Below are 15,033 nucleotides of genomic sequence, written 5' to 3' on the forward strand. Positions count from 1 at the left end.
CCACTGCTGATTTGAACTGTATCTGTGTTTGACTTCATGTGGACTGATGGAGTGCTGTGCTTTATTATTACTGTTCAGACTCTCATTCTGACGGCACCCATTCACTGCAGAGACACTGATGCAGAGCTACATTTCTACAAACCCGATGAAGAAACAAACTCATCCTGATCTCTGATGACCTGAGGATGAACACATTTTCATCAAGTGTCCATTTTGTGTGAACTATCCCTTTAAGGACACAGAAAATGTTGTTGTAGACTTTGGTTTCTGTCCGTACGGTTAATAATTTGTGTCATAGTACACTAAGAGTGAAGTTACAGCAGTCATATTCACACACTTGTCTGCAGAGTTCATTTTAATTCCATCTGGACAGATCAGAGTAAATCTGAAATGAGTTTCCAGGTCTGGATTTTAGAAAGATGAAAGGGGACTAAAATAAAGGTTTCTGTGGCGAACTCTGAGGAGGAATTCAAGAACACCACAGTTGAAGAATTGAAAAGAAAACTCTTTTCTGCAGACAGCAGATGTAAGTCAAGCACTTCAGAGTTGTGTTTCTTCTAAAGTTGATACCGTGGTGTTTGCTGTTCCTCGTGTTATCACTGTTTGCTTCCACAGATAAAGTCTGTGAGCTTTACTGCAATGGTGAGCGTCTGTTTCATGATCGGACACTTGGCTCTCATGGCATTAAACACAGTGATGTTATTATGATTGCTCCACCGATGCTTCCACGTAAGTATTTATGGACTGAAATCATCTGTTTTCTTCCTAAAGCTGACTCTTCATCTTAGATCATAACAGAGGAGGTCACTTTAAGATCTTATTATCTGGTTGTGAATCAAATGTACACTAATGCAGGTTTATAGCCATGAATAAATAGCTAATGCTCATAATATGCATGCTAAAAAGCAACTAGTTATAATAGTTAGCATCACTTTTAACTAGTTAAAATTAAAAACGAAACGTTTTACACAGTTTTTTATTAATTATTATTATTCTGAACACTGGTGTGTTTACATATTAATTGTTTGTTAAGTGTTGTGCTTCATACTTGTCTTGTTCTAAATGTTGTAGTTTATCTCGTATCCAGAACGACAGCATTTGTTTTCGCCCGAGCAGTAATTGTGGAAATGTGAACACACATATTTATATCTTTAATTATCATTCCTTCCAGCATTTAAAGGTACAGAAAGACAGATTTATGGCAACACATCTCATTCAGCTCCAGACACATCTCCTCTTGTTCTGTTTCACAGAAAGTCTCTCATCTAAAGATGAACGTGAAGGTGAATTCATATCCAGGACAGAATCTATGGAGAAATTAACTCTCAATATGTAAATGATTCGACTCACACAGCATGCTGATGTATTTATGAGTTCAGTGCATCATTAATCAAACTTCTTCACATGATCCACAGAGAATTATAAATACATTCAGATAAAGTGTCATATCAGTCTCATTGACTTCATTCAACTCAATATTAAACAGTGTATGATGGAGTGTGTCTTTTCATGTGTTTCATGTGCAAATATTGTACAACTCATTTAGTTTATTAATGCATTTGAACATTAATATTTTGTGAAATATGTGATTTCACTAATCTCAGAAGCTCAAAAGTAGAGAATACAGGAATAAGATATGATAAATATAAATATGAAAATATTTTTAATGCCAAGATTGTATAAATTGTATTACTGTATGTAGCTATAATATTATTCTTCCAATTATTAGATTTTTCTTCAAAACAAGGCAACAGATTAAAAATAAGCACACCACTGCCACAGTATTTTCTAACTTATTAGTTTTATATTACATTGTTCTTTGCCAGTTCATTGTAATTGTTTGTGAAATGTATGATTTCTGAGTGAAATTTGATCAGTGAGTCCAAAATGAACAACTCTCTCGTACCAACAGATTAATGTTGAGCTAAATGATCATCAGTGAGCTGAATTACTCAGGTTCTACTGGAGATCCATGACGTCAAACTACTCAACAGTGGGGAGTTTACAAAATAATATCTTTGAGATGCTTATTATGACTTTATGATGAAAGATTATGAAGATAAACATTCTGACACACCGATTCTTCTGCTAACAAAGTCTCTTTCTGAATAAAACTCCTACAAACCTTCATAAAACTGTTTTAAAAAGTTTGGAGTTGTGAAAATGTGTTTTAAGGTCTATAAGAAGGGGTGAAGTTTGTGGACGTTATATTTAAAATTACAGTTACAACCCTTTGAATATTCATGATTTTTATTTTATTGGTATGTTTTGGTCTAAATCGAAGGATAACTTATCATAATAAATCAGATCAAAGTACAAAAGTTCCCCTTCATTGCACAAATTGGTAACACCCAACTCTGGTTTGTGCGTTTAGCCAGGGTTGCCATGTCCTGTGTTTTCCTGCAGAATTGCTCTATACCTTTAAACTACTGCCGTGGGTTAAAGGGATTGTTCACCCAAATATGTCAGTTCTGTCATTAATAACTCACTCTCATGTGGTTCCAAAACCGTAAGACCTTCATTTATCTTCAAACACAAATTAAGATATTTTTGATGAAATCTGAGAACTTTCTGACCCTTCATAGACAGAAACACAACTGACACAACTCAAAGTCCAGAAACTAAACCGGAAAACCAAAAACCAGAATACTTTCTGTGCACAAACAAAACAAAAATTGTGTTTTTTTATTTTATCACAATAATGATGATGTACATTTAAATGACTATTTCTAGCTTTACTATGGATAATGATGTTTTTGCTCTACTAAAAAAATAAAATAAAAAATTGCATGAATTCAAGGTTAGTTCTATCAAAATTAAAATAACTGACATCATTATTTGGTGTTTTCACAGATGCGACAGAGCAAAATAAATATTAAGATAGTCTCTGAATCAAACTGTATGTTACAGACTCAGTTCACAGAGCACTGAATAAGGAACACTTCTGGAACACACATGAAACTGAAACTAACCACAGCATCACATGAACGCTTGCTGAATCAGTTCATGCTCAGTTACATTTTTGTGAAGGTTCCAGCACATTCAAAATGGGTTATCAAGTCTATTTTTTAGATTTGCAATATAAGTCTAAGCCTAAAGGCAGGAAAATAAAAGTTTGTGGCAAAGTCAAAGGAGGAATTCAAGAACACTACAGTTGAAGAGTTAAAAAGAAAAATCCTTGATGAAATGATCAGACTCTATTCCGGATCTGATTGTATTTGTAAGTCAAAACTTCATTGCTCTTTTTATTATATTTCATGTTTGATTCTCTAGATCTAATGTTCAATGACAAATACCCTTAAACATGAGGATAATCTGTATTATCATTTGACGGTAGATTCATCTGAGACTAAAGGCACAGGCATGCTTTCACCTAGAGATAGAAATGAAGGAGTTTCCAAGACTCAGTCTATGGACAGATACTGACCCAGAATCTGATAAATCATGTTGCATTTTGTAATTAAACGCATTATATGACAGCCACACATAATATAGAGGAATATAGTCATACAGTGATAACTGTTACAGCATTCAAGTTTACTACCATAATCTTTACTATCATATATTATCTTCTGATGCCTCTTAATGTAAAAAAGCTCCCAGAAATGAATTTAAAATGAAGTTTGTTTTGACATAATTAGCATTTTCCTGTTTGTTTATGCATGTTCATGTATGCAAATATTGTACATAGCCTTTTCTTTTGCTTACATTTATTAAACTGCAACGCACCTGAATATTTTCATTTGTCTTCTCAATGGCTAATTTTTTTTACATTTTTAAATTACATTTACATTACATTTCAACCATTTTGATAAATTCTAATTTGTTTTGTCAGTAACCTTAAAAATGATGATTCGTTTCTTCAAACTACTGGATGTGTTTCAGGTTTTGTCTTCTCCAGATGTTCACTGATGGACTGGAGTGCTGTGGATTATTGTGATGTTTTTATCAGACTCTCATTCTGACGGCACCCATTCACTGCAGAGCATCCATTGATGAGACACTGATGCAGAGCTACATTTCTACAAACCTGATGAAGAAACAAACTCATCCTGATCTCAGATGATCTGAGGGTGAACACATTATCAGCAAATGTTCAGTTATGAGTGAACCATTCCTTTAAAGGTGCTCCAAAATCAGTAGAAGTAATCTCTTGATATTTTCCCCCGTCTTTAATGAACTGAAATGCTTCTGTGGATTTTTCTTCTTCTTTTTTCTCTGTTGTATCAAATGGGAATAATAAAAAAAGTTTCTAATCACCACTATAGAAGTTTATCCATCTATAGCTTCTACTTCTGTGAACCCCCGGAAATGTGAAAAGAGTTCATTTGGAAGAGGTTGTAATGCTTTTTTAAACAGTGAAAGTGAAGCTAAAATGGCTCGTAATTGTGCACACATCTGCAGGATCTCATTCGCTTTAAATCTGAAATGCTTCTGTGAAGTTTCGAGCGCATTCAAAATGAGTTTCCAGGTCTATAGTGTAGATCCACTGAAGAGGAATAAAGGACATGTTTCTGTGGTGAACTCGGAGGAGGACTTCATGAACACCACAGATGAAGAGTTGAGTCCTCCACCCTAAAATTAAAATGTTGTCATTAATAACTTACCCCCATTTCGTTCCAAACCCGTAAAAGCTCTGTTCGTCTTCGGAACACAATTTAAGATATTTTGGATGAAAACCTGGAGGCTTGAGACTGTCCCATAGACTGCCAGAAAATATACCCATGTGAAGGTCCAGAAAAGTTATGAAAGGTGTCTTCAGAATACTTCATCTGCCATCAGATGTGCAATCTGGGTTATATGAAGCGACAGGAACACTTTTGTAAGTGATGTGACGCCCAGTGGCTTTTTTCTGCCTTGTGTGTGTGTATTTTGATTGCTTGCAGGTGGAAGTTGATTGTGGTGTAACTGGAGGCACCGGTTTCTGGGTGTTTGCTCCCTATAAAGACTGCCTCCTGCTGGTGGCAGACTGGAAGTTCTAGCACTTTGTCTTAATGTTGGTTAATGGCATGATTGTAAAATAAATGGAGAGGTTTTGGCAATGAATGTATTTCGTCTTCTCCTTATTTGTTGTGATCCTTTGTGTTCGCAACAGTGAAAAAAACAAAAATAACAATACAAAATACAAAAACAAGTTGGTTTAGTTAGAATTATAGGAAGATTCAGTAATTTCTCATCTGAGAATCGCTCATTCTGATTCACTTCAGTTGATAAGGAAACGTGGTTCTGCTCAGTCAAATAAACGTGGACTTACAGAAACTGTAGAGCATCAATTGTATGACATATGAGAGACAGAATTCAATTTAATTTCTGTTGGATTAAATTCTTTAACTTTGCCGAATATACTTAATAGTTCTTTCAAAGGACATGAAGCTCTTGTTTTTTTTTGTTTTTTTTTTAATAAGTTGTATAAGAAAATATAGAAAGGTAAGGTAGGTGGGAAGAAGTTTTTCTCTCTCTCTTTTCTCCGTCCTGTTTCAATGCCTCACACACCACAGCTGGATTACCAATATTCATTAAACATCAAAGAAGAAGAAGAAACTAAACACAGCAGCGCATTATTCTTTTCAAGTTAATTTTTAATTTTATTTGCACATACAAAATGAATTGCAAAATGAATGTTATAAAGCTGACCTGAACGATAAGAACAGTATGTGTGGCTTCAGAGGAGGAAGTGAAGAACGACTGATGACGAGTTTAAAAGAAGATCAGTTCCTGAAGAAGAATACGGTGAGTGTTCAGTTTCTCTGGTTATTGTCTGTAACCTGTGTTTGATGTAGTTTTAGTCATATTCTTTTGACTAAAAACCATTTAGTTTTAGTCATCTGAATTGTTTTAGTTTTAGTCGATTAAATCTACATTAATGTAGACCACTAAAATCGAATGGGTTTGGTTACAATGTAATGCATTTACTAAGCATTTCTTTAAAACTTGCAAACTCATTATAAAGGTTTGATATTAAGGTTTTATAAAGATGATAGATACTGATTTGACTCGGACAATAGCAACTAAAAATTTGTTCAACTAAACCAGTGAAACAAATGTTGTTGATGAAAATTATGATAAATGATCAACTTTGTCAACAAAATGACACTTGTTGTGACGAGTCCCGTTTTTTTATCAAATAAAAAATGATAGATCGAATAGATAGAGCTAGTGTTAGAGGGTGAAGTTATTTTTAGTGCAATGATTAAAATGAGAAAAGTAGAGTAGAAATAGAATAGAGCGTGCTAGTCAAGTCTTGCATCGTCACCTCTTCATGAATACACTGATGTTTGCTCTTCTTCTGTAATCGTTGTTCAGGTTTATCTTCGAGGGCAGACAGATGCAGGATGGTTATTCACTTTGTGATTATGGCAGAAAAGATGGTTCTGTTATTCGATTAGTTTTTCGTCTACCTGGTGGAGGTGTGTGACAAGAGTGTTTAAAACAAAGCCGGGCTTTCATGCTGTCACACATGGCCATATTTACTTGTTTTCTTTAGCAGTGCTTTTATATTTGGGACATTTAAATAGATAGTTCACCCAAAATGGAACATTTTCACAATTCAGAGTTTTTGGGTGAACTATCCCTTTAAGTAAATTCTGCTCTTGAACTAATACATTTATAATTATTACACACACACAGTACTGTTCAAAAGTCTGGGATCAATAGGGTTTTTAATGCTTTTATTAAGAAGTTCCTTATGTTTATCAGATTGCATTTATTTGATCAATAATACAGAGAAACAGTAATATTATGAATTATTAGGGGAGAGCGGGGTAAGTTGTCACACTGTTCATAACTCCAAAACCTGAGGCTCTATCTCAAAAATCAAATAGCCACTTTGTGTGAATTTCCTGTTCAAATGTGGTCAAGATCGCTCTAATCTGAGTTTACCTCAATTTTCCTATTTTTTGGCTTAAAGAGTAAAAAAATTGCACTCTAAATTTTATGCAATACGACTTTGTTAGGTATGAATGTTAAAAATTTTTATTTTGCACAAAATAGAGGAGACAATAACGTGTCTTTTGATACTTTAGCTGACGTGCTGTATTGAGCTAACACAAAAACACATAGAACATGCTCAAAAAACATTGAGATGTATTTCTGGAAGCTGGTTTTGCACCATCCTATGTCCCAGATCGACCCATTCAGAACCCTGCCCTGTCAGACCCAGTTCTGCTTCTGCTATCACCAGCTCATAACCCAGCAATGCTATTGCTGACAGCAGACTACCAACTCCAGAGCAATTCTTAGAAATAGAAAAGCAAAAAAGAATACGGCTGAATTTAGCTTAAAGCAGTTTCAAAATTCAAAATCTGGACCTACTAAAAACGAGGCAGTTAAAATAAGAACAATAAGAAGAGTCATCATCAGATGATGAAGAGTGCTTCTGCCTCGACGTTGTGGAGCCATTTTCAAACATTCGTCCAAAAGAGTCCTGTGTAAAATGTGTAAAAATCAACAAATGGACCCATGATGCTTGCACTTCAGTCCAGGCAATTTAGGTGTGCCAGAACTGTGACTCTGAAGATGAGATACAGGGAATCTGTTTTGTTCAGAGGTTAAACATGTTACGTTAAGTGAGTTATCTGCAGTATTTCATTCAGTTATCATGGATCTATGTGCAACCCAGTCAGAGAACGTTAAGAGTTTAAAGTTCAAAGTAAAGTGCTCTTGCCACTTAAACCTGTTTTGATTGAAATGTGTATTGTTTGGATTTAAATAATTGTTTTTTCCAAATTCTCTGGGCATGCTTTTTTTTTTTTTTTACATTTCCAGTCCTGGTTGAATTTTAAAGTTAAAATCAAAAATCAGAATGAAATAGTTGTGTTCTTATTTTTAGATAGTCTAGTGTGATAACTTACCTGCCGATGGGGCAAGTTGTAACAAGTGCACATTCTCTGTTCAACAGTCTACAACTCCATAATGATGTAAGATATGAAAATGTAATGAAAACAACATATGTGCCCAAGACTTCATTCTTTCATTTGGTATGACTTTATATCATTGTGATGTACGGTGCTCATTAAATGTTAGACAGTTTGAAAAGTGTGACAACTTACCCCGCTCTCCCCTACTCCGGTGTAAATCATCTGTTTTCTGTGTGAATCTGTGTTAAAGTGTCATTTATTTCTGTATTTTCAGCATCATTCCTCCAGTCTTCAGTGTGTCACATGATCTTCAGAAATCATTCTGATATGATGATTTATTATCAGTGCTGGAAAAAGTGAACTACCATTTTTTCAAAATTTTTTTTTTTTAGGAATAAAAGGCAACGCGCGTCACTTAAGATCGCGAAAGTGAAAGTAAGCACAGCGTCGTATTCTTCCTGGAGTGTCGCTTCTAAATTCATTTTAAATTCGTCTGCAAAGTATCGAGCTCATTCAAAATGCTTTACCAGCTCAATATTTTAAGGATAACAGGAGTAAAAACACTTGTCGATGTGGCGAACTCAGAGGAGGAATTCAGGAACACCACGGTTGAAGAGTTGAAAAGAATCTTTTTAAAATACGACGACGACTTAAGAAAAACGCGTAAGAGTTTCTTGTCTTTAAGATGTTTATATTTTATTTTATTTTTGCTTTAATTGCTATAAGATCTTTGCCTCAAATATTGGATTTACGCTTACAGAAATTAACCATTATTTTACTACATTAAGTTAGTAACCATTTGAACCATCTTATCTGTATAAATTATGACGATTACAGGAAAGCCATCTTAATGAGGGAAACTTCTCTGGTTGAAGTTGATGAATATATTTGCTGTTCTCATGTTGTTTTTATTTTTCATGGATCCAAACAAAGAACTCTTAAGACTGCTCTTCGCAGGTCGTCAACTGGAGGATTGTGATACTCTTGGGAAACATGGCATTACACACAGAGCTACTATTTTAGTCATTTTTCGTCTACTTGGTGGAGGTATGTAATGCTTGTTTGAAATGATATAAAGTCTGAGGTAATAGTCTTAAACCTGACCCTTCATGCTGTCACTCAAAACAGAAGCTTGTTTCCTGTAGCAGAGCTTTTATATTCAGCACACTCCAGTCAATTATACTCTTCAACTAAAATTATATATGTAAAATGATATCTGTATTGTATTATTAGTTTGATTAGCACAAAACATTGTGTAGATAGTTCATAGAGTGTTTGCTCTTAAACATTTTAGTTGAATATTCATATTGGTTTTTTAATGTTTCTACTTACTGCTTGTTTCAAAACATTCAACATTTAAAGTAACATAATGTTAGTAAAATGATCATATGAACATTCCCTTGATGTTTTTGCTAACCTTCACATAAACAAGAAAAAACTTTTTCTTTTTTTTAATAACTGGATGTTTTGAAAGTTCTAATAACATTAGACAGACAGACAGACTACTTCAAGGCTAATATCATTCAGGTTCTGACATGGGGTGACCATACGTGCCATTTCTCCTGGACGAATCCTGGCCAGGATTTCTATATATCCTAAAATATGTAGGTTTTGGCTTTGTTTGTGTGTGCAGACCAATCGGTGTATGACAAAGTACCATACAGACATTTCCTTATGCTTTCCATTCATGTCAAACACTGATCGGTCTTATGGAGGACCAGGAGTGCCACTTAAAAATAAAATGAAGAATCAATTTATCAATTTAATAATTCAAACATAAAAATGTATATCTGAAATGGTAAATGTGGACGTTTGGTCCTCTTAGATTAACAAAGATTTTTTTTTCAAATTGTGAATAGATTTTGTAGAGAAGCTGAGAAAAGTGCTCTCCCCTTAAAGCATAGTGCGAACTACGGGGGAGCTAGGGGGAGCTCGGCTCCCCTTAATAAGACATGGGCTCCCCTGAAAACGAGAAATCTGAAATTTTGGGGGGTCTCAAAAAATACTGACAATGTGAATATTTTTAAGTGCAATTTCAGTTTTGTAATGTGATTATGATGGCAAAAATATTATTCATTCATGCATGACGGCGATTAAAACCTAATTAACCTCAATAAAGATTACAGAAGGTGTGGGGGTGCTGCGCTGCAAATTCCACATGTTAGTATGTCATAGATTCGTAGAAAAAAATAAACGTTGGAGGCCATTTATCGTGCGCAAAGTCCTTCCATTATGCAGTTATAGCATCATAGCCAGGGCAAAAAGAAAACAAGGTAGTTCAATTAATTTTGGTATTATTAAGAAATTGTGTAGTGATGACGCACGACTGATTCACCTGCTGCAAGCACTGGTAAACCTCAAGCCAAGCCCACTGTGAAAACGCATGAAGCTGAAGAAAAGTAATCTCTGGGATCCTAACCCCTCTTGCTTTCTTGCTTCGAGTCCTCTCTCGCGTTAAACTGGAACAGCCAGCAGTGGAGAGAATGGAAGAGCCATACATGGCTGTGTGTTAAGGATGAAGCTTGGGGTGTATCACTTTGTAACGCGTTGTGTCAAGAGGGGGACAAAATATGGATAGCTCACAAAGTTATTAGGCCAGACAAAACTCACGGAGGCGATTGACATTTAACAACGACTCGCGTTTTATTTCTCCAATCGAACTCGGGCAATTGTCTGTCCCATGTTCCACCGTCCACAGCGTAACCAAAACAAAACAAACAAGATTAAAACAAAATGATTTCCAAACAGAGATTACCAGCATACATGGGCGATTCGAGTCGCGCTTGTATACATTATCATACAGAGTGCATACCGTTTTACAGGGAGCGCGCAGCTCTTAAAGGGGCCACAGTTTTTCCCACTCGTTACAACTTGTAAGGACGCAAAAAACCTTCTTCTGTCTGAAAAGGTACCTGGCACGCACTTGTCTGAGGAATGGATTAATGGTTAATGCTCAGAACCAGTCGCGAAAAATTATATATAAATACAGGGACAGCATTGCACACAAGATGGCCATTGAAGTGGCATTGACTAAGCAAAAGGCGATTCTGCCAAATAAAGTAATTGAGGTGAATTCTAAATTAACGGAGGAGAGCGCAACATCATTCAAGGCTGTCTTCCTGACCTATCAATTTGTGTCGATAAAGTATAATAGTGCAAATTGTAGCTGTTATGTATCTTTGTAAGTCATTATAAGTCCTTTTTTGAAGCACTCGCGTTGATAATGTATAATAGTGCATATACTTGTAGTTGTTGTAAGTCCTTATTTGAGGCATGCGCATGTGCACGACCTCTACCACCCCCCCCAAAAAAGAAGTGGGCTCCCCCAAAGAACACGGTATAGTTCGAACACTGCCTTAAAGCACAGTAAGACTCGAAATGACTGAGCTGGCTTATCTACAACCAGGAAGTAATCGTGCATATGTTCATTTGACAGAGCATTAGCGATTGCTTTTGCTTTTTTTTCTCTCTCTGTTTTTACATTACACACAAATAGTACTGTATTAAATGAAATGAACAGTTTAAGTTCCCTTTGAGGTGTATTATACTGAGTTACAATATCATATTCTACATATTGTTTGATGTTTTATTGTTCTGTGTTGTGATGTGATTGTATTTGCTATTATTATTATTATTATTATTATTATTATTATTGTTACAGTAAAGTGTTATTTTTATATTCAACTTCTGGTCTCCTGTATACACTTTATATGTTCCTCCTCACTATAGATATGTTCCTCCCTTTGGGTATAGAACTGGTTTAGTGTGAATAATTTACATTAGAAGCACAAGTGCTACATATTGTGTGTGCGTGTGATCAATTCATTACCAGTCCCTTAGAAATTTTTGCAGTTATGCTGTATTGCTGCACAAATCACCTCTTATGTTTTTTACAATGTTACTGAAGGTCGTGCAACGTACAATGAACAATGTCTACATCAGGGTGAGTTTAGGCACACTGCAAGTACTATTTGTTCATAAAACAAATACAATGGAAAAGTGTACCTTTTGAATTATTAAAAAAATCCCATATAAACAGTCACCCAACTGGATCCCATTAAAATTCTATAGGAATGATCCTACAGGATATTTATGTCTTGTCCTACAAGACTATTCCTATCAGAATCCTATAGGAACGGTTCCAAAATATGATAGAAAATCCAATTAGAATCCTGTACAGTTTTCTTATTGGAATCCTTTAGGATTTTTTGACAAGGGGTGTGTGTGTGTGTGAATCATTACAGTCTGTAAAATATGTGTATCTCTTATTAAAAGACTGCAATCACTAACAATCAGAAGAATTCCAGTTAATCAAGTATCTACAAAAGATCTACTCTATAAAACAATGCATTAAATTACATTAAAGACAAAAACAAATTAAACAAGCAAATGAAATGATAACTCGCATGTATCTGGTCCACTGATGAAGTCGTGGGTCAAGTTAATTATTTATCATTTTCTAACAGGCGTCCAATACTGACTTCAGGAAAAGGGGAATAACCAATGACATTTGAGATAACAACTAAAACAGCAAGCCCCAACCCACGACTGACAAAAATAAAATTGTTCGCGCGAGCAGAGGTGAGAGATGATCGAGCGCGAGGATATGGGGAATGACCATGCGCGCGAGGGCTTGTATTGCGCGGAGAGTACATGTTTGAAATGAGCTCGCGGGCTCCCGTTTCCTCGCGTCCGATTCAGTTTTCCTCTCGCGGAAGCGATTTAGCGCGCGCGCCAGCATCAGTTGTGCTCTCGGTTATTATTGGCATTGATTTGCCGTCATAGAAACTCTCCTATATACAAAATGCTAATCGAGAGGAGAATTTCTTTCGCAGAAATCAGCTAAAGCTAGCAAATCATCCACAATCCCTTTCCAAACACGATGAGATCCACCGGATATTTTTGCACAACAATTATAACGTTCAAGAATGGCGCCTCAGAGGCTCAGAGAAAGGGGGATAAAGCCTTGATCTCGAACTGTCCAATGACAGTTTGCCGCTTCAAATTGAGGCTGCAGTCGATTGGTTGCTCCCACGTGTGTACTGTCCAATGGCATTTTTTAACTCGATTGACAAATGGATAAAGAAAAGCATTTGGCAAAACGGCAATGAAAAGCATCTGGCAAATAGAGAGAGAAAAAGTTTGCCAAATGCTTTAAAAAAAAAAAGCAATTTAACTTGTGCATTTAAATTATTTATTAATGTACTTTTTATTGTTTTATTAATCCACGTTTAAAAACATGAATTAAATAAACAGTTTAAATGTGTCTATTTATTCATACATTTAAAATGTTTTTTATTTATTTATTGTTTTATGGTATTATTAAAATACATTTTAAAACATGAATAAAATAAACAACTTTAAAAATGTCTATTAATTTGTCCATTTAAAAGTGATTTTTTTTATATATACATTTTTATGTTTGAATTATTAAATTGATAAATTGATTCTTCATTTTATTTTTAAGTGGCACTCCTGGTCCTCCATACGGTCTGAGCTGTGCCGCTTTAAGTCAAACACACTTTGTGTATGTGTATTTGCATCACTTTAACTGTAAATCCCACCTTCTCACACACAACATGATTGGTCCATTATGAACAATGCCTGCATGTTATTGGTCAAACTACTTGTCAATCATTACCTTCAGCAACTATGAAAACAAGAAAACAAAGGCTAAACAAATCCTGGCAAGGACGTGTCTAGGAGAAATGGCACGTTTGGTCACCCAGTTCTGACAGATCTTTTGTTGTTATTTCACATCATTTCTCACAGGTCCACTTCCACCTGAAGATGAAGATAAAAGAATACCCAGGACTGAATCAATGGAAAGATTAGCTTCAATGCAGCAGACTGAGCCAGAACTCAACACATCATGTCTGATTCTGTAGTTCAGTTCAGCCTCATATAAATCCATACACTGTGGGCTCATAAGTGTAATATCATTTACAATTACTACCATAAAATACATACTGTATTCTCTTCTGGTTTCAGCCTCTTAGAGTAAAATAGTTCATAACACCTTGTACAAATATGAAAAATATAAACAGTCACAATGAACTGCTCACCTGTACCCAAAAACACCATTTACAGTTAAAGAGTCATTAGTTAACAGAATAATAACCCGTCCATAAAGAACACAGATTCACTCTGAACATTTACTAGCATTTCTCTTGTTAATTATAAATTCTCTTGTGTTACAACATTTGTAACTTTTGCTGAAGAGGCTGAAATCAGAACAAAATACATGATATTGAATTTCAAGGTAGTACATTTGAACAAAATATGAACAACAGTTTTTAAGGCTCTGTTAATAGTCTTAAAACTGACCCTTTATTCTGTCACCATAAAATAAAGTGCCTCATGGGTATTTAATGATAAAGTGTTTATCTGTATAGTCAGGGCAGGTTTAGGGAGAGCTAGAATCTATCATTGTTAGCACTTAGCATATCACTGAAATACTGCTATTTTCACTCTGTGTAAAACGCCCATCATATTTCGGGTAATATGATCAGACTAGTTTTAGATTACTCTTGACCTAACTTGTTTATCAAATTGACTTAAACAACATAATCTTGTACCATTTTGAAATAAAAATACAAAGAGAAAGCAAATACATTCCATGTGTTGTTGTTAACAGCATTAAGTGCATTAAACATTGTATTAGATCCCAAGTCAAGGTTTCACAAGTTAAAGTAAATCTATTAGGTGACAGAGGATCAAAAGTTGTGAGTTCATGCATTTTAATGTGTTTGAAAGAAAAAAACCTTCCAAAAGACATATCAATACATGTTTAAATAACCTAAAGAGTAATAATGCAAATAAAAGTGAATGTGTTCATCAGACGTTGATGCAGTGTTGAGACACTTCTTAACCCTGAACTGATTTGATCTGAGAGAGTCCAGTGACTGATCTCTGTGTCAGTGTGCACTAAACTGAACTGAGTGTATGGTAGCAGCAGGCTATTATACTTACAAGACGATAGGAATTAGGGAGAATCAATAATTAGGGACCATTTATTGCTATTGTGTAAATTATGTGTAATCCATAAAAAAAGAAACCATAATCTGATTATTAAATATTAAAAGGTCATTTAATCTAATTACAAATACTATTTTTTTCTGATTACATAATCCAGATTACATGTAATCAGTTAATACTGTATTTCAATCTTTTGCTA

At 35.0% G+C, this 15,033-nt stretch overlaps 1 protein-coding gene and 2 long non-coding RNA genes across 5 annotated transcripts in view; all 3 read left to right on the top strand.

The window, feature by feature from the left end:
• LOC113042956 (contactin-1a-like) overlaps positions 1 to 15,033 on the top strand; it is a 551,632-nt gene that overhangs the window by 479,895 nt on the left and 56,704 nt on the right.
• On the top strand, positions 362 to 1,974 carry LOC113042971 (uncharacterized). 3 transcript variants are annotated; one of them, XR_003275639.1, is made up of 3 exons: positions 362 to 526; positions 616 to 729; positions 1,088 to 1,974. It is a non-coding gene; the product is annotated as an uncharacterized LOC113042971 (long non-coding RNA). The 3 variants fall into 3 exon arrangements; XR_003275640.1 differs by having other exon boundaries at positions 364 to 526; positions 1,172 to 1,974; XR_003275641.1 differs by having other exon boundaries at positions 367 to 526; positions 1,254 to 1,974.
• LOC113042973 (uncharacterized) lies at positions 8,259 to 14,674 on the top strand. The gene is made up of 3 exons (XR_003275643.1): positions 8,259 to 8,519; positions 8,790 to 8,903; positions 13,629 to 14,674. It is a non-coding gene; the product is annotated as an uncharacterized LOC113042973 (long non-coding RNA).

Source organism: Carassius auratus, chromosome 25 (genome assembly GCF_003368295.1).
Source record: "Carassius auratus strain Wakin chromosome 25, ASM336829v1, whole genome shotgun sequence".
Lineage (NCBI taxonomy): Eukaryota > Metazoa > Chordata > Actinopteri > Cypriniformes > Cyprinidae > Carassius > Carassius auratus.